Raw genomic sequence first — 7,441 nt, 5'->3', positions numbered from 1 at the left:
TGCTGTGTGACTCTGAGCAAGTCGCTCCACTTCTCTGTGCCTCAGATACCTCCTCTGTAAAATGGGGATTGAGACTGTCAGCCCCATGGGGGACGGGGACGGTGTCCAACCCGATTTGCTGTATCAGCACTTAGTACACTTATGAGAAGCAGCGTGGCGCAGTGGAAAGAGCACGGGCTTTGGAGTCAGGGCTCATGAGTTCGAATCCCAGCTCTGCCACTTGTCGGCTGTGTGACTGTGGGCAAGTCACTTAACTTCTCTGTGCCTCAGTTCCCTCATCTGTAAAATAGGGATTAAGACTGTGAGCCCCACGTGGGATAACCTGATTTCCCTGTGTTTACCCCAGCGCTTAGAACAGTGCTCTGCACATAGTAAGCGCTTAACAAATACCAACATTATTATTATTATTATTACAGTGACTGGCACATAGTAGGCACTTAACAAGCACCATAATTATTTTGAGAAGCAACGTGGCTAGAGCACGGACCTGGCAGTCAGAAGGTCACGGGTTCTAATCCCGGCTCCAACCACTTGTCTGCTGTTGTCTCCTCTACCGCCAATTCTAAGGCATCTTTAGTAGCGTCTCCGAGTCGAAGCACAAAAAAACCTTCCATAAGTAAAGGTTAGTCGAGAAGCCTTCCCTGATAAGCCCTCGTTTCCTCTTTCCTCAATCCCTTCTGCGTCGCTCTGACTTGCTCCCTTTACTCTCCTCCCCATCCCCCCCGCCCCCCAGCCCCATAACTTTTATGTACATATCTGTATTTTCTTTATATTAGCGTCTGTCTCCCCCTCTAGACTGTAACCTCATCGCGGGCCGGGAATCTGTCCGTTATGACGCTGTGCCGTACTCTCCCAAACGCTCGGTCTAGTGCTCGGCACACAGTGAGTGCTCAATAAATATGACGGATTGATTGATCGATCGAGAGGGTTTAGTGAGGTTAGAGTTAGAGCAGCATCTGGCTCCAATTATGCAGCTATAAATGACGCCTGGTCGTCTGACATCAGAAATTAAAGTCGGTTGCTCCTCCAGATGTTTTTGAAATTAGCAGTGCCGTGTCACAGAAGAAGGCAAAGGAATTGGAAAGGTGCCCAGAAAGCCTCGGTGCACTAGCCGTTCGAGAGAAGAGTTTAAGCACTCTCTCGGCATCTTAGAGAAAGGACTTAGTTTAGTCGGGCAGCTTCTACCCAACAAGAGATCTGGACAAAGAGTAGACATCTCGCCGTGGGCAGGGAACGTGTCTCCCGACTCGGTGATAGTGTACTCTCCCAGGCGCTTAGTACGGTGCTCTGCACGCAGTAGGCGCTCGAGAAATACGATCGAATGAATCCGCATTTTACAGATGAAGAATCTGAGGCGCAGAGAAGTTGAGTGACTTGCCCGAAGTCCCACAGCAGGCAAGTGGCGGAGCCGGGATTAGAAAGCAGGTCCTCTGACTCTCAGGCCCACGAGAGACCTCCCTGCTGCTTCGCCGGACTGGAGGAGAGGCGTACAGGCACAGGGAAAGAATAGCGGGCTGAATTCCGTAAAAGCAACAGTTCGACAGGAACAACAACGGGAACAGGCCAACGACCTCGCGGGTTGGGCTTGGCGGTGAATCCCTATTACCCAAGCCCGTTCCCAGAGCGCCCTGCGATGGAGCCGTCATTCCCAGGTTCTCTCCCTCTGGACCCCAAGATGGAGACTGAACCTCTTGCTCCTCGAACCTCTTGCCCCTCGCTTACTAACCCCCTCTTCCTCGCCCAAATCCTCCTATGCAAAGTGGTCGTGCTTCTGCCGATGTCGCCAGGTGAGTGACTGACCTCTTACGCAGATGAGCTTTCCCTAGGGAAATGAGAAGCAGCGTGGCTCAGTGGAAAGAGCCCGGGCTTGGGAGTCAGAGGTCATGGGTTCGAATCCCGGCTCCGCCGCTTGCCAGCTGGGTGACTTTGGGCAAGTCACTTCGCTTCTCTGGGCCTCAGTTACCTCATCTGTACAATGGGGATTAAAACTGTGAGCCCCACGTGGGACGACATGATCTCCTTGTATCCCCCCAGCGCTCAGAACGGGGCTTTGCACATAGTAAGCGCTTAACAAATACCACCACTTCTAGGGAAGGGGGTACTGGGGGAGCAGTTCCTGTTCTAGAAACTTCTGAGTCTTTCCCCCCATTTCTACCTATGGGTGAGTTTAGCTTGACTGTCCCAGAGGGTCACACCATGCGAACGATCTTAATTCTGAAATTTGGGGGGTTGCCAGAGGGTAAAATTTGTCTGGGTACCTATGGAAGTTACCTTGAAAACTTAGAGGGTGTATCCTGAAGTTGTAATAGATTGTAAGCCCGTCACTGGGCAGGGACTGTCTCTATCTGTTGCCGAATTGTACATTCCAAGCGCTTAGTACAGTGCTCTGCACAGAGTAAGCGCTCAAGAAATACTATTGAACGAATGAATGAATGAATATGTAAATATTTGGATCCCATTTAAGTTTTCCCCCCTTCCCCCCCTTAGGCCTTAAGCTAAACTTCTTTCAGCAGCAATGTGGCCTGGTGGAAAGAGTGTGGGGCTGGGAGTCTGAGGATGTGGGTTCCAATCCCAGCTCTGCTCCTTGTCTCCTGTACGACCCTGGGCAAGTCACTTATCTGTGCCTCGGTTTCTTCATCCACAAAAGAGCGATTCAATACCCGTTTTCCCTCCTTCTTAGGCTGTGATCCCCACGTGGGACAGGGACTGAATCCAACCCCATGAGCTTGTACCTATGCCAGTGCTTAGAACAGTGTTTGGCACATAGTAAGCGCTTAATAATTATCGCCACAATACTTTCTATAAATAGAATGTTAGGGAAATGTTGGGAGGTATCATGTACTTTTTTCAGGTTCCTTCCCCCAGTAACCCTGATAGATCTATAGCTCTGATAGCTCTATAACTAAATGTCTGTGAAGCCTCTCTCTAACAGTTGGAGTGCTGGTGACAAGGTAGAGTCTTCTTGACGCAGAAAGATGCCACCCAAGAAGGTGTCTAAAATCAACGAAGCAATCAGTGGTGTTTATTGAGCTCTTACTATGTGCAGAGCACTGTACTAAGCGCTTGGGAGAGTACGATACAACAGAATTAGCAGACACGTTCCCCGCCCATAACAAGCTTACAGTCTAGAGGGGGAGACAGACATTAATATGAATAAAAGATTGAAAGATATTCAAGGGGCTTAATGTTCTGAGCGGGAAAAAAAGGCATTCACGAGTTCCTCTTCAGATTTAATTCAGAGAAGTGTACCAGATATTAAAAGGAATGCATTTCAAATAAAAAAGGGAGTGGGACAGAGACCGCGTCCTATCTGATTAACCTGCACCTATCCCTAGACCAGTGCTTGGCACACAGTAAGCGTTTAACGACTACTATAATAAAACAAAACGTGGCTTCTTGGTTAGGTCATTCCCTAGGTAACACACGAATTTCAAAACTGTAAATAACAATAATTTTACTAGAAAATACTGGTTATTTATGGACCCGAATCTATATTTTGCACCAACAGAATAGTTTTGTAAACGGGATATTTTATTGCCTCAAAGCCCTCTAAAATCAATTATGTAACATTTAGTAAGAATTACGTAGTTACATTGCATTGATTAAGCTACACCTAACAAGAACACTAGCTTCTTTTCAAGGCGAGCCTGCTGTAGCCAGAACACTAATTTGGAAATCAGGTGTTTCATTCACAAAACAATTTTAAAAGCATACTTCCCTTCTCACGAAGAAGGGCAGTCTCAAAGTACAATTAAAGGGCATTTACACGACTGTCCAAAATTCATTAAAGAATGATTTATAACCTAAGTGAAAACGGTTTGCTCTTTCCTCACCTTCTAATTTTAAGAACCGCAAATCATGAATAATAAAAAAGGATGTTAAACTTTTCAACAAATCCAGATGGGTACCAGTGTCATTGAGAATTCTGGGAATCACCTTGATTCCTGCCTCAGATGTGTTAAGCCTGAACGATGCAGCCTGTGCAGGGTTTGGAAAATAGAAGCGTTCAGCGGTAAAGAAAAGTTTCCATAATGATTTTAGAAATTACAGCGACCCAAGCCCGTATTGTTCAAAAAGCGGCACCAGTTACATTTAATAGAAGCTATACATCAAAAAGCAAAACTTGTGGTATTTAGTTAGCCGGATATTAATCTCTTCACATTTGGTAAAATGTACGACTGGAGAAATACGTGTTCTTGAACGAGTCACAGGTCCAGTGAGAAACGAAAGCACAGATCTTATTTAGCCTAGATCTTATTCGTTCGTTCGATCGTGTTTATTGAGCCCTTGCTGTGTGCGGAGCACTGTACTAAGCGATTGGAAAGTACAATTCGGCAACAAAGAGGGACAATCGCTGCCCACACCGGGCTTAAGCTGAGTCTCACTCTCCTCCTGGGAAAAGAAGTCCAGGACCTGCAATAAGTACGCAGGAATTAGCAGAAGGAGTCTGGAAGTTTTCCTTTATCAATTGGTGGTATTTACTGAGTCCTTGCGGTGTGCAGAACACTTTACCGAGCACTTGGAAGAGGACAATACAACAGAGTTGATGGACATTATCCCTGACCTCAAGGGGCTTACAGTGTAATGGGGGAGACAGATATTAAAACAGACTACAGAGAGGGGAAATGGCAGAGGAAAGCTAGGTACGTAAGGGCTTAAAGGATACAGACTCAAGTCCATAGGTGCTACAGAAGGAAGGGCAAATCGAGTGGGGGGGAAAGAGAGGTTAGTCAGGGAAGGCCTTTTGGAGGAGATGGGAGTTTAGTACGGATCTGAAGACGGGGAGAGCAAGTGGCCTATCAAATCTGAGGGAGGAGGGAGTTCCAGGCCAGAGGGAGGATGTGGGCCGGGGGTCAGCGGCGAGAGACGAAATTGAGGAACAGCGAGCAGATCGGCCCTAGAAGGGTGAAGTCGGCGTGCTCGGTCGCAGTAGGAAAATCAGCGAGGTGAGATAGGAGGGGGCAAGGTGATTGGGTGCTTCTGTTTCTGTTTAATGTAGAGATGGGTGGGTGACCACTGGAGGCATCTGGGGAGCGTGGCGACGTGTGCAGAAAGTTTCTTTCGAAAAACGACCTGGCCAACGGAATGAAGTAAGGACTGCGGTGGGGAGAGACAGAATGCAGGGAGGTCAGTCAGCGAGGAGGCTAATGCTGTAATCGAGGCAGGCTGTATTGGGGCAAAAATAAACCCCCATTAAAAAACTACTTTATAAAACCAGTATTACATTTACATATTTAAACAAAATGCCCTTTCTCTTTACTCCATTAGGTTTTCTCTGCCATTCTCCCACTACCCATCTCAACACCTCTTGCCCAGCCCCCACACCCCTCCGTCTCACAAGCCCCGTAGCCTTTGGCACTGTCCTCAACTCATCTCTCCTTCAACCCACGTATTCAATCTGTCACCAAATCCTTCATAGCACTGCTAAAATCCACCCTCTCCTCTCCATCCAAACTGCTACCATGTTATTCCAAGCACTTATCGTATCCCTCCTTGACATCAGCCTCGTTGCTGGCCTCCCCGCCTCCCGTCTCTCCCCATTCCAGGCCAGGCCATACCTCATTTTGCTGTCCAGGTCATTTTTCTAAAAAAACGTTCAGTCCAGGTTTCCCCACTCCTCAAGAACCTCTGGTGGTTGCCCATCCACTTCCTCATCAAATAGGAAGTCCTTACCACTGGCTCCGAAGCCCTCAATCACCTCGCCCCCTCCTACCTTACCTCTACTTTCCTACTACAACCCAGCCCGCACAATTTGCTCCTTTAATGTCACCTTAATCTTGTCCAGTTCACCGCTGACCCCTCTCCCATGTCCTGCCTCTGGCCTGGAACTCCCTCCCCCATCTCATCTGACAGACCATCAACTCTCCCCACCTTCAAAGCCTTATGAAAATCCCACCTCCTCCAAGAGGCCTTCCCTCATTTCTTCTACTCCCTCTTCCTTCTGCATTGCCCTTGTCCTTGGATCTGTACCCTTTATTCACCTCAGCTCCACGGCACTTACGTACGTATCCATAAATTATTTCTTTATATTCACGGCTGTCTCGTCCTCTAGCCTGTAAGCTTGTTGTGGGCAGGGAACACGTCTACCGACTCTGTTCTAACGTACTCTCCCAAGTGCTTGGTACAGTAATCTGCAGACAGCAAGCGCTCAATAAACGCCAATGATCGACTGCTTTTTTCAACAACAGTTCAACATTATCCTATTCCACAGAACATTAACTGCACTTCTTGCACTTCTGATTCTTAAACCATTTTCATTTAATAAGCAACGCCTTAAGCCCAGATTCGAGTTTCACGTTTCTTCCCTTCCTCTCCCACTTACTTTTTCCTTTGGGCATTTTTTGGCATCTGCACCTTTCCACACTCACTCCTTCTGTTCCTTCCCTGCTAAGTCCACTGCAATCTCTCCAGCCATGTCTACCCCTTTTCTGAAGTTTTTCTTCCCTCGACCGAGTTTTATTCTTCTACTTTTTTCCTTTAGGTCTTGATTTACGGTCTTCTTTCTTACCATTTTACTAAACTCTGCCTCCGCACTCTTTTCTTCTGTTTCCCTGGGGGTTCTTTTTGACCCTTCTCCTTTCCTTCCTGTTACCTTCCCCTCCCCACCTCTTGCAATCCTTTTTGGTACCATGTTTTCCACGCCCACTCTTTTCTCTTCCATGACCTCTGTTGCCTGTTGCTTCAACTCCCTTCTCTCCGGCTATTCCTTCACTTCCTTCCTCTGCACAAGCTTAATGGGCCCTGTTTTTGAATCAGGGGAGGGCCAAGGTGGTCGGCCGAGCATTAAGTTTGGCTGCAGCAACGATAAAGACCCCTTCGAAAAATAAGGATAGAATCGAGAAGTGTGGAACAGGCAATTCCCTTCACTGTCTTTAGTGGAAGCAGAACTAGGGCTCCTCTGATGGCTGAAATGGAAAGATTCTTCAGCATATGGACTGAAAACAGTACCCAGTGTTGAATGCTTATGAGTTTGTTTCTGGTTCAAGAAAAGGCTACATTCTCCATTCAGAATTTAAAGAAAATGCCTCCTGGTTGGGCCCAAAGTGGGGTCTTTAAATGATTATTGTCATCATCGTTATCATTATTAACATTTATTAAGCACTTACAATACGCAGAGCAGTGTCCTGAGCGCCGGACTAAACATACAAAGATCAACTCAGACCAGGTCCCTGAACCTGTCTCACAATCTAAACGATCAAAGCAAAACATTTCCAACAAGCACTTAACCCATCCCACCACGACTACTGCATCAGCCTCTTTGCTGACCTCCCTGCCTCCTGTCTCTCTCCACTTCAGTCCAGACTTCACCCCGCTGCCCGGATCAGTTTTCTACAAAAATGTTCACTCCGTGTTTCGCCATTCCTTAGGACTCCCCACCCCTCGAGACTGTAAACTCATTATGGGCAGGGAATGTATCCAATAATTCTGTTGTACTCTCCCA

This window comes from Ornithorhynchus anatinus, chromosome X5 (genome assembly GCF_004115215.2).
Source record: "Ornithorhynchus anatinus isolate Pmale09 chromosome X5, mOrnAna1.pri.v4, whole genome shotgun sequence".
NCBI lineage: Eukaryota > Metazoa > Chordata > Mammalia > Monotremata > Ornithorhynchidae > Ornithorhynchus > Ornithorhynchus anatinus.
This window is presented reverse-complemented; position numbering follows the sequence as displayed.